Here is a 24903-nt window from a genome sequence, read left to right on the forward strand (position 1 = left end):
AACTGAAAAATGAAGGAAAAAAACATACTAAGTAATTGCAACACAAACACTGACTTAATCAGTTTTAAAGTGAAAAGATGCCAACATAAGAAGAGAAGAAGCGGGCCGCTAGGATGGAGAAAAGAAGAGCTGCTCAGGAAGCAGCAAGCGCATCAACCTCTGAGCAAACGAATACTAAACGTACAGAGAAAGAGGGTGAAAACTATGAATGCTCAAGTTGGGTGTATTCACATTACTGGTATTATATAATATAAATGGAGTGATGGCACTGAGGCTAAGGATTTGCACTGACATTCGGTAGGTTGCTGCTTCAAATCCCATAAATGCCAGCAGTGATTCTACTCAGTTGGACCCTTGAATAAAGCTCTTAACCTGCGATTGTTTCATACTGGGTATGACGGTAATCTGCATTGAGACCTGCAAACAGGTCCTCCAATTTACAGAGAAAACTTGGGGGTTGGTGGCAGGATTGGCACTCCAGCCACAATGAAAAGCCTCACACTGTTCCAGTGTGGTGCTGAGGTGTCACTCGGGTCCCATTCCAGGTGGTTCATCGTGTGGTGGGTGCAGCAATGTGCTATCAGTGCATGCTCCCAATCTCTCTCTCTCTCTGGTCAACCAGAAATGGCATTTCTTGGTCAAGTTGTATTTTGGGCAAAGTGATACACCTGTAAAACATTGATTTTTCTCTTTTTTCCACAAAAAATGCAGTTTATCTATAATTGCTTTCTTTTGTAATCCAGGTATGATCTTGTATTTCTCTGAGAAGTCCGACCGGAAACCCACATGAACACATTGAAGTTGGATGGTGAAACATCACAACACAGAGCTCTGGAGAGTCCAAGAGCACGTGAATGCAGTTTTATTCCCACACTGGCATATAGGTCATCCTTACATCTGTCCTTTTGAGTGTTTCTCTCTCTCTTGTGCAGCCTCACTTATCCTTGACCCTATATTTCACTGCTTGTTTCGTTCCAAGCAACCCATCACAATGGTAAAAAAGGATCAGCTTTACGAGTGTTAGTCCTTAATGAACATATAAAGGATCTCAAAAACAAGGAGCTGAGTTAACAAGAGCAATGGAGAATCTGTTAGTTAAGGTCAACTAGTTTTCATAGGAGGTGTTAATGCTGCAAATATCTGGAATCACCTTAAGGAGTTCTTGCTGTTTTTGTGAAGAAAATTGCAAGAGGCTAATGAAATCTGTGGAAAGTTATAATTGTTTAGGAAGGCTTTGAGGTGAAGGTGCAAGAGGAGAAAAAAATTAAATGAAACTTCATTCCACTCTCATAAGTGAAAATAATGTTAGTAGAGTTTAAACTTTTTTTATCAGTTTAAATTTGGAAGTTAAGAATAATTGGAGGAATATGACAAATTGGTGAAAGTGTCAGCAAAACAGCCAGGGAATTGAGGTGGAAAATGTGGATGGTCTAAGATAGCAATTTGAGAAGATGAAGATCAGTCAGTCATTCAGTGCTGGGGGAAGGTGACTTATGAAGATGAGAAATGACTTGTTTTTGTCATTGCAACAGAATGTAAAAGAATAATCTGGCACTCCTCAAGAGAAGTAGGCTTGGAACAGTGTTTTGATCCTAGTAGATGTGAGGTCTTAAATGAAATGGTCTGATTAACAGTTTTTACAATGTATAGTTGGTGGTTAGAAGCTTTATTCAACAAAAAAAACTGAAAATAAAGTGATTGGACAAAAATGTGGTGCTCTGGGTAATCATAAAATGGTCAGAGACTCTCGATATGATGGTAGAGTTGTATACCTATGATGTAGCAAATTAAAATTCTGTGACCAAAAGCTGAGTGAAGATAGAGTTCTAGATAAAGATGAGAACCATGGACATGATAAATGGTCAGTGGATCTAAAAACAGCCCTCGTGAAAAGATCTGTCTGTAAACTGATAGAATATTTGCGACAGAAGCTAAAATGTGTTTCTCTGATGGTGGTCATGATGAATTTTTTATTTTCAAATTGACAGAAGGAAATGTTTTAAAAATGTAATTAGGCTTATTTCCACCACTCGTTCTCCAAACCACTCATGAGGTGTCTTGACTTACTTGGGTCTTTTTTCAGATTGGGAACCAGCGCTAACCCTGGCATGCTTCATTGAGGCCATGCTGGTGTCATACATATTGTGTGGTTGTGCAAATTTCAAGTCGAAGAACTGTTGGAATGGGTGTGTTAAAAAAAAAAAAGAAGTTTTATGCAAAACATGATCATAAGCACACTAGACCACAAGCACTAATTGAATTTGGTGCTGATGACTGTGTTTAATGGAATGCAGAACTTCTATTTGTAACAAGAAAGTACTGTAGGTAAAAAATATCAAAGAACTGTAATGAAACTGACATTATGCTCAGCATTAATTTGGCTATGTTCACATTACTAGACTGAAGTGACCCAAATCCAGTTTTTTGCCTTAATGTGACACAAACCTGGGGCCTCATGCATAACGCTGTGCGTAGAATTCACACTAAAACATGGCGTATGGACAAAAGCGGAAATGTGCGTACTCACAAAATAATCCAGGTGCATATATCTGTGCATACATCAACTTCCACGTTCGTCTGATCCATAAATACCGGTCAGTGTGAAAAGTAACGTAAATGCATGCACCTGCTGCTCCACCCCAACTCCTCCCAGAATTATGTCTCTTTGAATATGCAAATAAATATAAATAGCCCCTTATGTTTTGTGTTATGTGAAAAGACAATGGCAAAAGCAAGGGGAAAAATAAGAATGTCAGCGAATACCAAGTAGAGGCAAGGAATAACGTACTATTTGTTGGTTTAAGCAGTGATATGAACAACAAAAGGAAGCTGATCGAGTGACAGAATGGCGAAGAAACTCGAAAGCTCAAGTTCACAAAGTCACACAGTGCCCAAAATAAATAAGAAGTGGTCAGATATCAAAGTCGCTGTGAAAAGGCGAGTCGTAGCCCACCACCACTTCTGAGTGTCATATGGAAGTGTATTTGGGTATAGAGAAAAGAAAAAAACTGGGACATAGTGGGAAAAAAAGGTAGAAATTTCCACTTTAATCACGTAGTTTATTTTGTCATTAAAGCAGAACATCATAAACTTCATTTTAAAATCTAAGTTAATAATTTCTCAAAACCCATCATAACTAAAGTAGCATGTTTCGTATTCTATGTGTTCTTCTGTGCTCTATGTGTGTGAATCACTACGTGCTTCTTAAACTGGCTTTCTCTTATGCCGACAGGACACAGAATACATTACATTCATGATTTTACAGCTCTCTGAACAATTTAAATACTAAGATGTATACTTGATATCATTTTTATGATGATAGAAATTAAAGCATGTATAAAACATTGAGGCACATTGGCGCAGTGGTAGCGACGAGTCCGTCCAGAGATTGTTACTGCCTCCTGCAAGATGCTTGCTGTGCTGTGCACGACCCTCGATGAAATAATTTATTGCAGCAGTACTGTCTCTTTTAGATGTACTAACCCGGATTCCTGTCCTTCCTTTTCTCTCTCCAAATAACCAATCTCCACACAATCAGCTCTGTAATAGACGTTAAGCCATTTGTAAGCTTAGAACGCCGATTCTTCAAAACTTTTAAGGAATATTGAAATATCTTCGTAGTACATGTTTAACTATTCCATCCATCTATCCATCCAGGGTCAGAAAAGGAAGGACAGGAATTAGTACGTTTGAAAGAGACAGTAATGCTGCAATAAATGATTTCCTAGAGGGTTGTGCACAGCGTAGCAAACATACAACGCAAGGCAGGAACAATCCCTGAACAGGCGCCAGCTCATCGCTACCGCTGCCCACCTCGTATATTTAATCATTAACAATATACATTATTTAAGTGAAGTTAAAAATTTTTCTGTCTAATGTAATATGTATACTTTACTGCATTTCATCCTAAAAATGATATCAAGAGCTCCAAAAAGATAGTGCCTGGAAATCTAAATCAACTTAAAAGCCAGTCATGATCATCTGTAAATACACGCTCTCTTCTATTGAATTTAATTGAATTCCTTTATTGTTATTGTGTGGTTCAATGAGATTCAATATGCAAATTCTCTTTAAACTTATTTTCCTATAAAATGGTAAAATAACAACAATAATAATAATAGGATAAAAAACAGTGAAAAATATTCAATATGGAAGCATAAGTGGCTCAGGTTGTGCAATATTACAACTGTAATGTGAGTTTATAGTGAGGCAGGTGTACTTATAAGTACAAACAGTTCTACCAGGAGCACTTAATGGACTGATTGAGTGCGTTTAGAGCTCTTGGGATGAAACTGCTTCTGAAGTGAAAGGAAAGGCTCTGAAGCGTTTTTCCGAATGGAAGAAGTTCAAATAGACTGTGCCCATGGCTGAGGCAGCATGTGCTAGAAGCTCTATCCCGATACTTCTCCCTGATCTTGACACAATCTGCCATAGAGCTTTCTTATCAGCTGCTGTACAGCTGTGATTCCACACTCCGATACAGAGGGTTAAATACTCTGAGTGGTTTGCTGACAGTGACAACGCTAAAGCAGCTATGGTATTTGGAATAGTTTGACCATTCAGTGCACCATTATATGGTTACGGGTTGATTACAATCAGATACCTTGAACTAAAAAACAATATGTGGTTAATTTCAGGGTATTTGATAAAGCCACGGCAGGGATGTGAATCTAAACAATAAAGGGAAATGACCCAGGAAGAGTAAGTAGCACTGCTTTGACGCTGGGTGCCGCGAGTTTGCAAAACCGAGCGGTGAACTTGCAAGGGATTGAGCTGGCCTGAAAATGTGTGAGGGTTTATGTCAAGTTTAGTTTTTATACACAACATTTTTGTGCATACGCACCGTTTATACATGAGGCCCCTGATGTCTTCAGGCCATCATGGACACAGAAATCTTATATGTTCAAACCAGATTTGACTCTCTTTCATTTGTGGTCCTAGATTGGAAACATGTCCAATTCATAGTCATGCAACATCAAAGGGAACATTCAGATCAGAATCCATGAGTTTTTTTTTTGCTTATATGCATTGTCTGAGTGCTGCCATCATCAGCAAGCACCAGCAGTGTAGCATAACAACAATGGAGGAGGGCTAGAGCTGTAACAACAGGCACGGTCCCACAATTGCTGGCTTCTTTATCATATTCACACATCTCTTGGTGCAGCAGTTTTGTTGGTTTTAATACCATGAATTGTCTTTTAAATATTGTGAGGGATGGCCGGCCTGTTACCCCGACCAATACCCCCAGGCCGCCAGATGGAGCTGTCCCTGCGGCATGGTAGTGCCCCGAATACCAGCAGGGAATCATGGATGATGGAGTTTTCCTTTACAGCCCTGCTGGATACCACAGGGGCCAGCAGATGACGCTGCAGGGAGGCCCAGAGAGTTGTTTGTTGCCCTATAACCCGGAAGTACGTCGTAAGCAAGGCGACAAAGGAAATGACATGCTTCCGGGATGAAGAAAAGGACTTTTTATCTGACCTGGAAGTGATAAGGAATCACATGGACTGTAGGGTTGGAACCACTTCCGGGTCATGGAATATAAAAGGATGATGGGAAATCCCAGACGTTGAGCTGAGCTGAGTGGAAGGGTGGCAACGCGTCTGGGAGTGAGGAGGATTATTGATTATTGTGATTTGTTTATTGATTTATATGAGTGTTGCGGAGAAGAGAGTGCTTTGTGTATGTTTTGTCTGAATAAATATAATATTTGGACTTTTACCTGGTGTCTGACATGTAGTCTGAGGGTTCAAGAGGTCACGGAGACCATAAACTGTCACAATATCCATCCATCCATTTTCCAACCCGCTGAATCCAAACACACGGGGGTCATGGGGGGTCTGCTGGAGCCAATCCCAGCCAACACAGGGCACAAGGCAGGAACCAATCCCGGGCAGGGTGCCAACCCACTGCAGTCTTTTAAATATGATGTTCTTTGTTGTTGGTAAAGCGGATGACTCATGCTGCATGCACAAACATATAATTGTGTGCATGTTGCCATGTTGGAGGACGGATGCGTTCACATTACAGTTGGATACCATGCAGGTCTCTTGTACTATGAATGTGATTGTACAATGGATATTAGACGGCCAGATGAAGACAGCAGACATATAATTCTGAAATGAATTGATAACACTGCATTTTTTATGAAAGCAAATCCTTACATATTTGAAAAAGCCAACGCCATTGTACACCTGCATGTCACCATATACAACAGAGAGTAAGTCACAATGAAAGAGAATGAAACATGGTTTTTTAGCGCATGCCAAGTTATTGTTCAGAATATGGTATAAAGAGAAAGACTGAGGGTGGTGTTTGTAACTTTCATTGTTTCTTGATGGTAGACATTGTGGTAGAATTTAAATTGGAAATATATTAAAGAAAGAAATCTTGTCTTCAAACTAGGACCTCTTTGAGTCAGGAACCAGGCAGGATGGACATTGTCCATTGCGTCTTTTATTTACTCTTCAGTAAATGCTCTCATCACAGTAGACTGTTACAGAATGGTCAAAGTTCAAATTTATAGACAATTGAATTTAAAGTACATAACAGTGCTGAATTAATAGTGACATTTACTCAGATTGGTTGAAGACATGAGCTAACTTGAATACCCTAAGATAAAAGTCTTGTTGCTCTAGATTCTTCTTCTTCTCATATCTCTCAGGTTTAGCCCTTACCCTTGAAATTTCTATGTATATGACAGCTGACCAATCTTTTTGTTTCTCTTAATCTCTTAATCATCTCTTAGTACGAACCATTTTCCTAGTACATGCTTGTGTTTTATTTACTTAACCATTTCAGTAGTTCTCTTAATGGCATTTCTAAAACAGAAGCTCTGCAAACCTTAATACTTAACTATTGTTACCTCTATAATTATTCTCTCACAACATTTATTCAAGTTCATTTTATAATTTGGGCTTTGATTCCAATACAGGATCAATATGTGATGAACGAATCAACTTTGAATAATCTTTCTAACATTATCAAGTACCGTCACTGGTCCTGTCCCCTGTAATAATACAGAATTGTCTTTGAACCCCAGTTCCCCTCAGCTCCCCGCTGCTGGTCCATGGATTCCGTTATTCAACAGGTCATCCAGTTTTTTAATGTGGGATTAAACATCTATTCGTGAAACCATACCAAACTAGGGAATACAAGGAATTAGCATTTATGTTTCCAACCCAGCAAGGGATTAGCACGATTATGGACTCCAATCATACACAAAAAGATTACATTTTCGAGTAATGAAAGCAAAGGAATTGATAGGCACAGATCGTTAGTGTGGATGACGGACATGTCGGAGCCAGCAAAGACTAAAGGGTCAACATTTAAAAAACATATAAATATTTGCTGTCGTACCACAACCCATATATAGCCTGCAACGCTGGGTACCTTGGCTAATTTATTTATATCTGCAGCATGATAACTAGAAATATTCACAGTTCACTAAATGTGGTCTCACTTGTCCATTATTGAGTTCTGAGCATAATATCTCTTGATTTGTATTCAACATTTTTTGCCATCTTGCATAGCATTTTATTGGCCTTTTTAATTGCTTCTGTGATTAAACACTTCAAAATCATTGTAATTTTATTTCTTGTAAGTCAGCATCAGCCATTTTGTATTTATAATTAATCTTTCCTTTATGTGCATGAAATGTTTTACATTTCTCTACATTTCATTGCACCTTTCCAAATGCTTGTGTAGGTTTGAAATATTCACATCTGTCTAAATTGTTTTTTGTCTGCTAAGGATTTGCCATTCCTCCAGTTCTGAATGTTAACTATGAATTTTACAGCATTTCTGGCGATAGCTAAATTTATATTATTAATCAGATTAAAAAGACCCAAAGTCTTAACACAGCTGCTAGTGAGGGTCCTCTGAGTTTCTCATGCCACGCTCGTTAAAGGAATACTCCATGTCAAAAGTGAATTTTTTTGTTACTTACTCCATTAAAGACAGGACTCTTGACCAATGAATGAGAGGGAGAAGGAGATCCTCAATTCAAAAGAAAAGTGTCATGGGAATACTTTTTCCTGTTTCTGCTGTACGCTGGTAATTGCAGAAGTATCTTTGTATTATAAAAGAAAATCTTGCGACGAGACATGATCTTCTAAGAGACAGAGAGACACTTCAGAGAGGCAGAGACACTTTCACTTCCCGTGATACGGTCAAGTCACACCCTACTTACAAACATTGTCAAACAAGATCATGGTTATCTAACCTCTCAGTTGTTGCCCAGCCCTACTTACAACTATTTTAAAACAAGATTACGGTCATCTAAAAAGTGAAGAAGAAAGAGCAGCTCTAATACAATTGATAAGTTAAAGATGACACACGACACGGTTAAGTCACGTCATACTGACATCCGTTGGAAGCATGTTCCCGTGAGACGGTGACCCAGGCAAGGAAAGTAATAATCAGCTCAGAACAAGTGGAATTGAAAACCGTGCAGGTCCAAATGGGGTCAGAAATAAACGACAAATAGTAAAAGACACAGTAGAACTTCATCAAGATGTTTAAACACGTTGGCACCATACACATACAGAGCAGGTTACAGATTATGAAAACAATGGAATTCGAAAGGCTCAAAAAAAACCTAGACGCAATACACATGCAGAGCAACATAAAAAATATGACAGTACTACAATTCAAAGGTGTCACAAGACAGAGTACAGATCGCATTCGCACAAACAAGCGGAAATTATTACTAGGTGAAATAATGGAACAGCAAAACAGGATCGAATATATGCACATAGGTGCATAGGAAGTAAATAGATATTGTAAGGCTTTAAAGTTTAAGTCGGAGACTCATACATCGTCTAATTCGCCATCAGGGAAAAGTACCATATGATATGAGTACAGTTAGGTCCATAAATATTTGGACAGAGACAACTTTTTTCTAATTTTGGTTCTGTACATTACCACAATGAATTTTAAATGAAACAACTCAGATGCAGTTGAAGTGCAGACTTTCAGCTTTAATTCAGTGGGGTGAACAAAACGATTGCATAAAAATGTGAGGCAACTAAAGCATTTTTTTATCACAATTCCGTCATCTCAGGGGCTCAAAAGTAATTGGACAAATGAAATAACTGGAAATCAAATGTTCATTTCTAATACTTGGTTGAAAACCCTTTGCTGGCAATGACAGCCTGAAGTCTTGAACTCCTGGACATCACCAGATGCTGGGTTTCCTCCTTTTTAATGCTCTGCCAGGCATTTACTGCAGCGGCTTTCAGTTGCTGTTTGTTTGTGGGCCTTTCTGTCTGAAGTTTAGTCTTCAACAAGTGAAATGCCTGCTCAGTTGGGTTAAGATCAGGTGACTGACTTGGCCATTCAAGAATTTTCCACTTCTTTGCTTTAATAAACTCCTGGGTTGCTTTGGCTGTATGTTTTGGGTCATTGTCCATCTGTATCATGAAACGCCGCCCAATCAGTTTGACTGCATTTAGCTGGATTTGAGCAGACAATATGTCTCTGAACACCTCAGAATTCATTCGGCTGCTTCTGTCCTGTGTCACATCATCAATTAACACTAATGTCCCAGTGCCACTGGCAGCCATGCACGCCCAAGCCATCACACTGCCTCCACTGTGTTTTACAGATGATGTGCTATGCTTTGGATAATGAGCTGTTCCACGCCTTCTCCATACTTTTTTCTTGCCATCATTCTGGTAGAGGTTGATCTTCATTTCATCTGTCCAAAGAATGTTTTTCCAGAACTGTGCTGGCTTTTTTAGATGTTCTTTAGCAAAGTCCAATCTAGCCTTTCTATTCTTGAGGCTTATGAGTGGCTTGCACCTTGCAGTGCACCCTCTGTATTTACTTTCATGCAGTCTTCTCTTTATGGTAGACTTGGATATTGATATGCTTACCCCCTGGAGAGTGTTGTTCACTTGGTTGGCTGTTGTGAAGCGGTTTCTCTTCACCATGGAAATGATTCTGCGATCATCCACCACTGTTGTCTTCCGTGGACGTCCAGGTCTTTTTGCGTTGCTGAGTTCACCAGTGCTTGCTTTCTTTCTCAGGATGTACCAAACTGTAGATTTTGCCACTCGTAATATTGTAGCAATTTCTCGGATGGGTTTTTTTGTTTTCGCAGCTTAAGGATGGCTTCTTTCACCTGCATGGAGAGCTCCTTTGACCGCATGTTGTCTGTTCACAGCAAAATCTTCCACATGCAAGCACCACACCTCAAATCAACTCCAGGCCTTTCATCTGCTTAATTGATAATGACATAACGACGGACTTGCCCACACCTGCCCATGAAATAGCCTTTGAGTCAATTGTCCAATTACTTTTGAGCCCCTGAAATGAAGGGATTGTGTTCAAAAAATGCTTTAGTTGCCTCACATTATTATGCAATCGTTTTGTTCACCCCACTGAATTAAAGCTGAAAGTCTGCACTTCAACTGCATCTGAGTTGTTTCATTTAAAATTTATTGTGGTAATGTACAGAACCAAAATTAGAAAAACGTTGTCTCTGTCCAAATATTTATGGACCTAACTGTATAAGCAGTTTTCCTGCTTTAGTTGAATTAACAGATACGATACGTGTTTGAGATTCTGGAGCCTCACATGTGCAAATAAAGGCATATTGACTTTTTAATCTGCTTGTTGGGGTTTGTTCTCGTCCCATCAGGGAGGCTCATCCCAGCATGTATGAAAGGAATTGTTTTGTTCACCTCACTGAATTAAAGCTGAAAGTCTGCACTTCAACTGCATCTGAGTGGTTTCATTTAATATTCATTGTGGTAATGTACAGAACCAAAATTAGAAAAAAGTTGTCTCTGTCCAAATATTTATGGACCTAACTGTATCTGTGTTCCCGCAACAATTACAGGTATGACAAGTTTAATTTCGAAAAAAACACAATTTGGTCAGGTGTATATTTATGATCATGGAGAAGCGATGCAACATAGAATCGAAAGAGTTAAACAAATTGATGTGCCTGAACTTATACAGCCAATAATGGATACAAATCCATACGTCCAAAAGTATCGCACTTTGCACGAAAGTTATCAGGAAAACAAGGACAAAGATATCCCTAAGAAACCCACATGTGACGAATTGTCAGCAATAATACTTTCGAAAGATGGAGATATCAAAGACAGGGTAGATATTCGTGTATATCCAAAGGCAAAGCATGCTTCATCGTGTATGTCAAATACATCGCCACATGCCGACCCTTTATTCTTTCTTTTGCTTTTACCAGATGGCAAAACAGGATAGTCGTACAACATGAAACAAATGCATTCAGATAAATGAATAACATCCACACAATATTTTGGGTCAAGATTAGCACTACGTTCCCATGTATGTAACCCACTTCTATCATCTCAACGTCTGTCGCAACATTACATTATTAATGCGTATGTAAAAGTCGCAGCTAATCGTCTCTTCTTTATTAAATCGAATCAAGCAAAACTTAGAACGGAACATATGCAAGGTCTCACTGATCACATTCACAATTCAAATATCAATAGTTCAGACAAATTCAAAATAGGTAAAGCAGTAATGTTACCATCATCATATCAAGGTAGTCCAGGAGCATTGCAACAGTTATATCATGATGCAATGGCAATATCCAGAACTATTGGTCGGCCAGATTTCTTTATTTCAGTTTGGATAAAAAATAAATATGTCTTTACAGATAGGGGTCCAATACAGAATTGAGAGGAGTGATGACAGGAAGGGGCGGGTCCAGGAGGGTGGACGCCAGAGATGACATCAGTGGTGGTAGGGTTGTCAGTCAGCCGGTCTGCAAAGAGAGAAAGAGACAAAGGATCAGAGAACAGCGCCAATCCCTGGTTCAGCGGGTAATCACATTTACTGAAGTCTGTAAGCTGTCTCCTCTGTGCATGCGTGTGACACTATTCTAACAACATTTTAGCAAAAACTGCATGTGTTTGGCATGTTTAGAACATATGACTGAATAACTGACATGGGAATTATGCAACACTAGTAATGTAGGATTTTCTTTTTCCAATGGATATTTTTCACATTTTTTGCCATTGTTGGTCAATGTTGGTCACTACTGGGTTCTATTATATCATAACTACTGTCACATACGCACGCTTCGGAGGCAGTCAACAAGCCCTGAGGTGAGTGAAATATCGCAAGACAAGGAGTTGATTTGCAGTACTAACGCCTCTCTCACTTTTTCGCCAGACAAAAAGAAGCAAAATAACCAACTTTCCATACTTCCAGGTTCCCAAGATAGCCACCGATTGTCACTTCCGCATCCGTCTCCCTCTGACGACGTCACTTCTGGTGCCAGCACAATGATGTCACTTCCGGTCTTCCGAAGATGACATCACTTCCAGCCCCCTCTGATGACGTCACTTCTGTTTTCTGCCAGTTTCGATGCCATCTCCATTTTTACCCGTCATTTTGTTACAGTATATAAACGCCATTTTTGTCACGTTCACTTATCAATTGCTGTAAACATATTTTGATCGCATCTTTTGCCTTTTTTTCATTCTTTGTCCATTGGACATTATACAGGGATGGTCCCCAACTCTTTTTCTTTGTGTCTTTTTTTGTATCCCACTACTTTTGTCTCTCAATACTGCATGAAAACATAAGATTAACATTTTTTTTTCAGCCACCAGTGCATACTACATGGGGCAAGTAACATATTAAAACAATTATTCCTTTAACAAGCTCACAGTCCAGTTTGGTAAGTTGCCTCTGATGACAATTTCTTCTGCCTTTAACCCCTTATAGACGATTGTCGCGAAATCGCTTCAAACCACTTCTGGCCTGAATGCAGCTGAGGTGGTGTATGTATCCTGCCCATGCCAGTTGATGCATATTCAATACGTACCAAGGATTGTGTTAGAAGCACTGATCATGCCATCTAGCAGTCGTGGTGGAAACTACATCCGCCTGATGGAAGCGAAGTGTTGGCGTGGCCACGCACATGGATTTTGGCTAATTTCAAGAAATTGTCCAAAATTGAGTTAAGATAAAAATATGTACCAGCTTGTGTGTTATATTCAAATTAGCAATCTCCACTTAATTTCAACAAAGTGTAATTGCAGACCACAGTATCTATGAGATCAGTCATGTAACGCCCCAACATCACGAAATGCCCTCAATGTCAGTCACGTAACACCCATCACATTAGACTATGATTAGCATTAGGGCCCCGGTACACTACGGTTAAGAGATTAGCATTAGGGCCCGTCACACTACAGTTAAGATTAGGGCTGTAGGACGGTTATCTGAGTCAAAGGGCATTTTGTGACTGACGTTGTGGGCATTACCTGATCTGTGTCATAGGTATTGCAGGCTGCAGCTAGACCCTTCTCCTTAATTTAGCATCTGCTTGACAGCAAAAACACAATTTTTTTTTTATATACAGTAATCCCTCCTCCATCGCAGGGGTTGCATTCCAGACCCCCACCCCCCGCGAAAGGTGAAAATCCGCGAAGTAGAAACCATATGTTTATATGGTTATTTTTATATTGTCATGCTTGGGTCACAGATTTGCACAGAAACACAGGAGGTTGTAGAGAGGCAGGAACGTTATTCAAACACTGCAAACAAACATTTGTCTCTTTTTCAAAAGTTTAAACTGTGCTCCATGACAAGACAGAGATGGCAGTTCCGTCTCACAATTAAAAGAATGCAAACATATCTTCCTCTTCAAAGGAGTGCGCGTCAGGAGCAGATAATGTCAGAGAGAAAGAGGAACGCAAACAAATCAATAGGGCTGTTTGGCTTTTAAGTATGCAAAGCACCGCGGCACAAAGCTGTTGAAGGCGGCAGCTCACACCCCCTCCGTCAGGAGCAGAGAGAGAGAGAGAGAGAGAGATAAAAAAATCAATACGTGCCCTTCGTGCTTTTAAGTATGCGAAGCACCGTGCAGCATGTCGCTTCACGAAGCAGCTGCACAGAAGGGAGCAAAGTGAAGATAATCTTTCAGCATTTTTAGACGAGCGTCCGTATCGTCTAGGTGTGCAAACAGCCCCCCTGCTCAATCCCCCTACGTCAGGATCAGAGAAAGTCAGCGCAAGAGAGAGAGAGAGAAAAGTAAGTTGGGTAGCTTCTCAGCCATCTGCCAATAGCGTCCCTTGTATGAAATCAACTGGGCAAACCAACTGAGGAAGCATGTACCAGAAATTAAAAGACCCATTGTCCGCAGAATTCCGTGAACCAGCAAAAAATCCGCGATATATATTTAAATATGCTTACATATAAAATCCGCGATAGAGTGAAGCCGCGAAAGGCGAAGCGCGATATAGCGAGGGATTACTGTAATTGTAAATTAATTTAGGCAACAAGGGGTTAAGAGTGACCATTAACTGTCTCAGTGGTAGTCAGGTAGTCAGCTCAGCTTATTAATGGCCAGGTTATTCGTTGCCATCATGTCTGTAAGACTCAGCAGACTGGATGTTTATACAGTGGTTGGCCCTTTCTCTGGAGGGTCTGGTCTTGCTTATTGAATAAAGTTTTCTCAAACTTCATCCATACAAATGGAGACCCTTTAATTATTATTATTATTATTATTTTTTTTTTTTGACAGCTTGACTCTGTTTGCAAAACCCTGTGGCTAACATACTCTTGTTTTGGAATGTCAGGAGCTTACAGCACAGCAAAAAAGCTCAAATGATGATGTGATTGTAAAGTGCCAATTGGGAGACACCTGCTGCAGACTATGCCCACTCCCAGAGATAGATAGAGAGAGAGAGAGAGAGAGAGACAGAGAGAATGAGCGAGGCCCACTCCCCCCCACCAACACAGTATGCATGTTGCTATAGCGATACAGCCAGCCCCCAGTAATGTCCTCAATGTTAGAGTGACAGGCCAGTCAGCATGTGGACTCTGACTCTCTCTCTTTTCATTTCATTATCTGTGTGATTGAACAAAGGTAAATTTCCAATCCCCCCCCCCCCCCCCCCCCCACCAAACCAACCCCCCCCCCACCACCACCACCACCTCCACAAACCCTACATTTTTTTTTACCTCACTTCCCTTGCTACCTGCATGCCAGCCTTAGGGCTTTACTTTCTACCAGACACCCTATCTTGCTGTGCCTATCACCCAGCCAACCTTCTTTTACCCTCATTCTCTCCTCTCTCGTTTCCCTGCTGCCCCCCCCCCCCCCCAATCTCATTGATGGTGTGAACGTGTGAGACCAGCATACTGAAAAGCTCATCATTATTCCGTAGGCAGACCGGGTGCTCGATGAGAATGTCAATGCTTCCTAGCTCTCCCTCCGTTTCCTCTCCCACCCCCTAGTACTGCTCTTAAACACTACTGATGCCGCTTTTCACAACGAAAGAGAGAGACTTTTCATATGTTTTTTTTTTGCATGCCTCTGTAAATCGCCTCTGATCCTGGGGAAAGGAACGTACAACACAGTTTGTTACGTTGCATCAAGTGCATAGCTACCTCTGTCTTGCCCTGTGTCTGCAGAGCTCCTGTGCCTGCTCGTACCATGCTGTTTCCTGTATTATTTTTTTTTTTGTGTGTGTGTGTTGGGACCTCATAAGGCATTGACAGAGAATAAGAATGAAAAAGACACTTTTAATTCACATATTGTAAAATGGAAAAAAGAAAAACATGAGAAAGGGTAGGGGAAGAGTGTGGGAAGGGGGACTGAAAGAATGCCAGCTGATCAGTGCAAGTGTGCATGTGTGTGAGAAACAGATTGATAAATGAGAGAAAACGAGAGAGAGAGAGAGAGAGAGAGAGAGAGAGAGGGAGAGCACACTGGGAAAGGAGAGGGAGAGTGAGAGAGAGAGAGAGAGAGAGAAGAGAAGAGAAGAGGGGGCTGTGTGTGTCTCTGCTCTTCTGAAGGTAGCCGCACTGCTATAAACTACCTTAGTGCCAGTGGTAAGGAGATATTTGGGCTTCTTGGATTTTTTTATGCAACTGGAATTTCCATTCTGGATAGCTGCACTGTGGGACGTGTGGAGAGGGTGTGTTTTTTGAGAAGGATTTTTTTTTCCCCCCCAGATCATTTGGGTATTTAAATGGCGGATAGCTATTGGCCTCTCAGGACCCCAGCACATCATTTACTTTCAGGGTCTCCATCCTTCCGCCTTGCCTACCCTGCTAGCCAGCCTATGCCTTTGCAGTTTCTCGTTCCTGTGCTCCTCCGCTCTCTTGCTGTCGAGTATGTGTGTGTGTCAGGAGTTGGGGGGCGGGGGTTGGCTTTGGAACGAGGAGGTGAGGCAGGGGGGGGCACTGATTTGAAGAACTGGTGTATCCGAAAAACACCCGCTTGAACAACATTACAAAAAAAAGAAAAGAAAAAAAAAAAGGAAACACCGAATGGATTTCAGTTTATTGCTTCTTGGCATTGGAATTACCAGGAGAAAGCCGATTACTACATCCATACCACCTTCTCAGCTCATCGCTGGAGGATTCTTGCCGGACTACTGCTGAAACAATAATTTACAATAATTGCAAAAAAAAAAAATCAATCACAGAAAACCATTTTTCAAAAAAAAAAAAAAAATCCTAAAGAACATAAAATATGGAAAGATTGCGAGCCCAGGGACTTTCAGGAGCCCTCATTGTGGGGATTTCCTGCCTGCAGGTGAGCTGATTTCCCACTTCTTACTTACCCATTTATTTTATTTGTTCTTCTTCTTTTTGTGCTCATTGTTAGCATACTGTCCATCCTGCTCTTTCATGCTGGTCCATCTCTCCTTTCTCTTTTCATGCACCTCTGTGTGTCTGCCTATCTGTCTGTCTCTCCAGCTTTGCTCCCCTGCATTCAGGAAATCCTCCCCACACGAGCCGATCAGTTAAGCACAGTCTGAAAGCAAGCGAGTCACAGAGCCGCTGAAATCCAGGCAGCCAAAAAACAACAACCCCCCCCCCCATGTGCCTTTGTGTTTCTGGGGTTAGGCTATTGATGAATTAACTGATCTGATGAACTAACAAACAGCAATCAACTGCTGCAGCGTTCATGCAAGCCGACACACGCGCACAGACTCATACGCACACATGCATGGACAAAGAGGATCTCTCTGAGAAACTGAGGTACGTATGTCCAGACCGACGTTTCCATGTTTCTGCATACGCCACTCCAGCACAAATGAGCCTTTTGGCACATTTGTGAAAAAAAAAAGCAGAGGTACAGCAACAGTCCAAACAAAGCATTGGGGGGAGGGAGGGGTGTAACAGACGAAACAATCCCAAACAAATCCTGCACCAGTACGCCACTTCCTAAAGGGCCTCTTCCCAGGCTAGAAATGGATCCTTGTGTTCCGAAACCAACGGCGGTGAGAAAACTCAAGCGAGAAAGGATTCCTGGATGTCTTGCAGCCCCCTTGCTGCTGCTCTCCTCTGCTGGATTTTTCCAAACTGGATAAAAGTTTTTTGGTACCTTATATTTTTTACTGTTTTTTCTTTTTTGTTTTTTTTAACTTTCCATTCATTTTTGAGCTCTATAGTAAGAAAAGGGAGAAACTGGGGGATTGGTGATTGAGGCCCCCCCCTCACCCCCCTGCCAAAAAAAAAAAAAACACTAGGCAAAAAAAGTAAATCAGTAAAGAAAAAAAAAAATTCAGAGCAACATTCAGATGAACAAACTGGAAAGACCCAGCGTGCCAGCAAATCTAGAGTTCTGATTCTCGTGGACCTGGTTGGCAGGGCAACAAGCTACTCGTGCAGCACATCCCACCCGGCTTCTCTCCTGTTTGGTAGTCACAGCTGTGGATTCCAATTCTGAACTGCATTGCTTCCACCAGGCCTTCAGCTCCTTGTTTGCACCTCTGCACTCAGGCCTCCAGCATCCCCGACCCTGCAGTGGGATTGCTGCTCTGCTGTCCCGAGCTGGGCTGCCACTGTTGTGTGGATCGATCCTTTGAGAGGACTGTCTGAATTACTCCGGTCAGCTAGCTCCACGGCCCTCATCGCCTCCTGTTGCAGTCAAGAGGACCTCTTGATTTATTCTGTGAGTATTACTACTGCCGTCTGATTTGTGTTCCATAAGCAACCCACTGGTTGGTATTGCAACTGGGTATGGGCCTGGCAGTGGTGCCTGATCATTTCTGCCTGTAGACTAGAAGGGGAGTGCCTAGAGGTAGGAGTGAGAGATAACAATGTAGTGCTGCATTCTTAGACCCTTTTTTTTCTCTGTGGTGTTCTTTCTGGGACCCTATTTTAGAGTTTGGTTTCAAAGATTTAAGACTTCATAATTTGGGCTTACCATCTCACCCATGTCAACCCGCTGTAGGACTCAAAGTCACTTCTGTTCCACAGATGGCACATACAGGCTGGAAATTAAGGCCAGGAACCTTGTAATCTCAAAAGAAGGTTGTGATGTTTTCAGGGCATTCAGTTACCACGTGTGAAAGCTGTGTAGGAATAAATCTCTTCAAATTTTCAAATCGCAGGTCTTTTGTCCCCATTCCCCCAACTTCGGCACTTTGGACCTTGAGAATATTGAGTTGCCTCTGTGAACTGCAATTTGCCTGCTGTCTAGCACAATTAATGGACCCGGCTGTCTATGAGTGATGAAGATGGTGGTCTTTAAACTATCGATATTCCCATCCATCCTCTGGTTGGTTGTGTCCAAAGCAGTTCACTCACAAATGTTCTCTTGAGTTCTTTGGGTTGTCTTTTTCCTTGTCAGTTTGGAGCTTGTTATGTTCCAAATGGTTGCCATTTGTGTTGTGGGTTTGGAGCCGTCCACGTTCCATTGTCTCTTTTATTTTGCTTCAGCTTGATGTGCATCGCAGGTAAGCCATTTTACTCATGAGGGGAGAACAATGATGAATTAAGGCAGCTGCCCTCTGGGACTGGCTGATTTTGTAAAGCCTTGGAATGCTGACAAGGGCACTATGTGCTCATGAAAGTGTGTCCTGTCTTCTCTCAGTCTGGCAAATCAGCAGTTCAAGCTCTCCATATTGGCTGTGGAACCCTTACTGCTTGGTAAGCAGAGCTGTAGGTGATTTTGTTCACTTGGGAAGAGGGTTGATAGTGACCCTAGGGAAACATTGCCTCCTCTGTGAATGTGGTTAGCTACTTTCACCCTATTCTCTCCTCAATGGCCAGCATAGCCTTGAGATGTCCTTCTTCTGATCTTACTCTTCAGTTGTGTCCATTCCAGTCGGTGTCTGGTTTAGTCCACTCCACTTCATGATTGTTCTCACTGGGCAAGCTAAAATACTGGATGCAGACTGACTAAGTGAAAGTACTTTGTCTTTTATGATGCCTTCCAAGGAATGTTGGACTCTGCCCTGGAAGCCATTTAGACAAATTGATTTAGCCACACTAGGTGACAAATTCCATGGATGTCATAATTTGATTTGCGTCAGGGCATGAAGAATTTCTCTAAGACAATTTCTCTAATTTCTCTAACATGTAAAGCAATGAGCCTGATTCTAGGGTGGAAGGCCTCAAGCCAGTCTGTAATTTGTGGAAGGGCTGTCAAAGTTGTTGTTGACAACTTTGGCTAGGATTTTTTATGTGTGCCGTGACTGTATGCCAGAAAACAAGGAAAGTGTCCAATGAGTGGAATAATTGTAGTGTCTCAGTCTGGCCTAGTTAGTGACTGTATGATTGGATGTATGTGAAGATTCATCGATGTAATGGGGATCAAAGGATGTAGATAAAACCGCGGAACACACCTTCCACTGGTTGTGAGTCCACCAAAAGTCGATAAGAAAGTCTGTGGATTGAAATGTAAGTTGATATTTGAGGTCAATTCAGAAAACCCAGCTGGGTACTTCAGTCACCTCTGTGCTTACTGTCACAATGACTATATTTTGTTTCTCTGAGGTGCCAACTCTGCCGACCAATGCTGCCTTAAATATTCCTCTGAAGCTGATAGCACAAGCAAGAAATGGAGCAAATGCAGCAGCTCTAAGGCAAAACCTTTGTAAAGTTGTTAGGGAAACAAACAGTGCAAGCGAACATCAAACAAATTCAGAATCCAGCCGATTCTCCGTACTTGAACCAAATGCAAACACTAGAAGATCCTATGATCCATGCAGGACTGGTGGAGTTAAGGAGGCTGTTTCAGCTTCCACTCATGACGGCCTGCTGCAGGAGGAGACAGGGCTACTGCTGGCTGACCAGAAGTGTGCTGCTCTGCTGCTGGCTCTCTGTTGCAGCAGCAGTTGCTCTGTGGAGATGTGCTACATTTCAGCTGTGAATTGCGTGACTGACAAAAAAGGGACTGAGTGATGATTCATGTGTCGCTGTTTTTTTCCCTTTCGAGATATGTTGCCCCCAGCTACTTACAACAAGCTCAGTACCGACAGGAGCTGTGTGTACCAGGTCTGCTTTCACTGTGGGGCCCAGAGCGAGCACTCTGCTTTCAGTATTCATCCCCAGCATACGGGTAAGGTTGGCAAATCGCGGTTCACCTGCTAAAGCGAAGAGGAAAGACGGCGTAGGGGGCTGCTGAATTGAGAGCAGCAGGCGACCGCCTCTGCCATGTCTTCTGGAAAGACTGAGCACAGATGAGGTCAGGAGAATTCGGAAGAAAACAAGGCTGGTTGAATAACTAAAGACAGAATCTCTTACAACTTCATAAATATTTATTAAGTAAAGGCAACTTTTTAATGTGGCGAAGCCCAAGCTCCCCACACTGCCTCGTTTCCCTGGTAGCCATCTGCTTACATGGGCATGACATGAATGCCAATTCATTGTCTCCATCCCACTTGAAGCTAATGGATACTCAACGGTATGCCAGTAAGAGGTCCTAACCATTTTAAACTGCTGCATGTTAGTCCAAAGACTAAAAGAGATAACCAAGGGGCTTCAGTAGAGCAGTCATACGACACCTAGGATAGAGAATATCTGCAGCTCTGGTTATTTTCTCACCCATTTGGGTCTGTTTTCCTGGTCCCAGGTTGTCAATCTGTAACACTATTAACAGCCTGAAATGTCGTTAAGACACCTTAAAGGGCAAGCAACAGAATCAATGTGACAAACTAATAAATAGAACAACAGAGGGCATCCCCAGAATTATGCCAGCCGTGTCTGTTTAACGCTGCAGTACAAGTAGAGAGAAGAGTACAACTTGAAAAGACACCAAGGGATCTCAGAACAGTCTTGACATCAAAAACAGCGACGATTACGCCACAGAAACAGAGAATTCACTTAAAAGTAAAGACGCTGTGATGTTTCGGATGCATAATGCAAAAAGTAAGAAAGTTCGGCCTTTGTGGTAAATGATGCAACTGGCTGACCCTGACGAACGGGTACAGAGTCAGAGCTGTGAAAATAAATGAAAACTCACTAAGAGTTGTGCATTGAAGCTGAGGAAGAGTAAGAGATTAAAGGCAGAGAATCTTGGCTGCCTCACACGACATCATTTTTTAAGAAGTAAATGAATTTATCACTTATGCCAGGGTTCCAAGTCATTCGTTTTCTTCATATGATTTCGAAAGTCAGGATCATTGAGCCAGTGAATCGTGATGTGATTGTTGCGTTTGATCTGAATCCAGCTTCTTTAGCTGCTGCAAGTTGAACTTGTGTTTTGTGTACACTGTGGCGGTCTGTAGTGCCTGAAAATCACACACAAGTTCCTACCCCACTCTCGTCACGCCTGGGATCTGTTCAGGAATATCCTGAAAAACTACAATTACAAACAATGAAAGCAGGGACCCCATCAAAACCATACCCGTCAGTGCATGAACATCCAGACAAAGGCGCCCATAGTTGATGAAGTCCCCTTGACCAATTTGGAAGGGGGCCTGAGCTGTTTGCATCGTGCTGGAGCGAGTGTTCTGGCCTGGTCCACTCTAATAATCATCATCTTCTTCAACAGCGTGACACTTGCTCCACTCTATCAAATTTTATACTTTAGTACCCAACATTCTTTTCAGCTCTCACAAACAACAACAACAGCATTTATTTATATAGCACATTTTCATACAAAAAAGTAGCTCAAAGTGCTTTACATAATGAAGAAAAGAAAAATAAAAGACAAAATAAGAAATTAAAATAAGACAACATGTCTGATGGCCAGGGGGGACAGAAAAAAACAAAAAAAACTCCAGACGGCTGGAGAAAAAAATAAAATCTGCAGGGGTTCCAGGCCACAAGACCGCCCAGTCCCCTCTGAGCATTCTACCTAACATAAATGAAATAGTCCTCTTTGAATTTAGGCCAAGGCCAAGTTGCACATCAAAACATATAGCCTAGTGGTGAAAGAGCTGACCTTTCAACCACAACGTTTCCAGTTTGGTCCCCATCTCTGACTCTGTGAACCTGACTGTGCAGCTTTCCTGTCTGTACTTCAGCTGTTAAAAACATAGAGAAAAATGTGTGCTCTAAAATATGTACTTGTTAAATGGATTGGAATAATGTTCATTACAGAAAGGTGATATATATATGCTTTTCCTTCTGGAATGTAGGAGGACGCTTGATGGGTTCATATTGCATTTTCCATATTGAACGATCAATCTTCTGTAAATCTCTGCCCCACTAACTCCCTTTGTGTTAAAAAAATATCTGACAACGATATGCCGCCGTTTCAGTGTGCATTCTTGTGAACAGGCCTCCCTCGTTTCACTTAAAAAACGGAACATTTCTGCTTTTTCTTGGACAGCAGTGTTACATAAGTCTAAGTGGGTTTTAGTATGAGATTCCCTTGTCCTCGTACTGCTGCTTTTTTATTTTTAATTATTAAAGGTTCTTCATACATGGGCCATAAAATAAGCTGGATGACATTTCAAAATGTTGTTTGTCTGCTAAATCCTGAGGGAAGACTCATTTTTGGAAAACACATGTAATGTCATACCTTAAGAATTATTGCTTTGATCGTCTTTTATAGATAAGCAAGCGGTGGTGTTGCTACTTGTAGACGTTGAGCAGCACCGCGTCCCTGGAGAGCAATGCCTGGTGAGGGCTCAGAGGACTTCGTTTAACTTTTTACAAGGAAAATGAACTTTTACTTGTGGAGCACCGGTATGTTGTGCGCTTGCAACTTTACACTCAGAGTGGGCCGTGGTGGGCGTGGCTGGGGGGCTTTTTGCCATACCATACCCTGTCACTGCCTGGCATCAAGCAGTTATATTACTGCTGCCTTGTTGTTAATATCGCTCATCAACAGTCACAACGATACCAGACTTACTGTATGTGGGAAAGTCAAAGACAAAACTGCAAGGGTTTTCACACATTATAATCCAAAAGGTTTGATTTTATTCACACTTAGATAGATAGATAGATAGATAGATAGATAGATAGATAGATAGATAGATAGATAGATAGATAGATAGATAGATAGATAGATAGATAGATAGATAGATAGATAGATAGATAGATAGATACTTTATTAATCCCAATGGGAAATTCACATTCTTCAGCAGCAGCATACTGATACAATAAATAATATTAAATTAAAGAATGATAATAATACAGGTGAAAAAAACAGACAATAACTATGTATAATGTTAGAAAAATAAAAGTAGAAAAGTACACATACATATACAGTCATACACGGAGCTGCTGAAAAGGCTGCCACTTAAATCATTGAAATCCCAATGACTCAAGTATATCACCAAAACTCTTCTACAGAATACCACAGATATTTAATGAAGTATTCCAATTGTAGACATTTCAGTGTTCCTAAAGGAGATGTAATTATTCACACACTTACCCAAGAGTATGATTAATGAAAATATTCACAGTTCCATTTTTTCAAGTGCGCATTACCAGTCCGTTACTTGGGATGTATTTATGTGAGCTGAGCTGACTCTTTGACTAGTAGGCATTATGGCTTAGTGGGCAGTTGTCCTCCACTGGACTTCTGACGTTAGTGCTGATGAGAGGCAACACATCTGCTTCAAACCTCTTCTCAGCTTGAGGTCTTCACCGTTAGAACCGCCTACCATTAAAATAAAGATTATGATGTTCATCTAAAAGTTTTCAAAAGGAATGAAGACCACCTCTTTTAACCTGTGAAACTAGGCAGCCTGACTCAACACATCTGCATTTTTGCGCTTACTCGATTTTGTGTCGGGTGCCATCAGTGGCACAGTGTTTAGTGCTGTTGCCTTGCAGTTCCTGGCCTGGTGTCCACAATGTTTTAAAGTTGTTTGATTGTTGTGTTTTAGCACTGGCATGGGCAATACCTGTGTGGCATTTGTACCTTCTTTTGGTGTTTTCTTGAGGCATTGCCCTCCAACTACCCTCAGATATAGACTATCGGTCAAAAGTTTTAGAACACCTCAGTTTTCTTCAGTTTTTATGCAAATGCACACAGTTTAATGGCTTGATAGATAGATAGATAGATAGATAGATAGATAGATAGATAGATAGATAGATAGATAGATAGATAGATAGATAGATAGATAGATAGATAGATAGATAGATAGATAGATAGATAGATAGATAGATAGATAGATAGATAGATACTTTATTAATCCCAAGGGGAAATTCACATACTCCAGCAGCAGCATACTGATACAAAAAAACAAAAAAAACAATATTAAATTAAAGAGTAATAAAAATGTAGATAAAAACAGACAATAACTTTGAATAATGTTAATGTTTACCCCCCCGGGTGGAATTGAAGAGTCGCATAGTGTGATGGAGGAACGATCTCCTCAGTCTGTCAGTGGAGCAGGACGGTGACAGCAGTCTGTCGCTGAAGCTGCTCTTCTGTCTGGAGATGATACTGTTTAGTGGATGCAGTGGATTCTCCATAATTGATAGGAGTCTGCTCAGCGCCAGTCGCTCTGCCACAGATGTTAAACTGTCCAGCTCCATGCCAACAATAGAGCCTGCCTTCCTCACCAGTTTGTCCAGACGTGAGGCGTCTTTCCTCTTAATGCTGCCTCCCCAGCACACCACTGCGTAGAAGAGGGCGCTCGCCACAACCGTCTGATAGAACATCTGCAGCATCTTACTGCAGATGTTGAAGGATGCCAGTCTTCTAAGAAAGTATAGCCGGCTCTGTCCTCTCTTGCACAGAGA

General features: G+C 41.3%; 1 protein-coding gene across 2 annotated transcripts in view; it reads left to right on the top strand.

Moving 5' to 3' along the window:
• Nucleotides 1–15373: 15373 nt before the first annotated feature.
• Nucleotides 15374–24903, top strand: part of grik5 (glutamate receptor, ionotropic, kainate 5) — a 384618-nt gene continuing 375088 nt past the window's right edge. Inside the window, exon 1 of one of the 2 annotated variants that reach the window (XM_051920882.1) lies at nt 15374–17923. The gene's annotated coding sequence lies outside the window, so the exon portion shown is untranslated. The remainder of the gene's footprint in view (nt 17924–24903) is intronic. The other variant, XM_028822896.2, reaches the window with a different exon arrangement.

Source organism: Erpetoichthys calabaricus, chromosome 17 (assembly GCF_900747795.2).
Source record: "Erpetoichthys calabaricus chromosome 17, fErpCal1.3, whole genome shotgun sequence".
Classification (NCBI taxonomy): domain Eukaryota; kingdom Metazoa; phylum Chordata; class Cladistia; order Polypteriformes; family Polypteridae; genus Erpetoichthys; species Erpetoichthys calabaricus.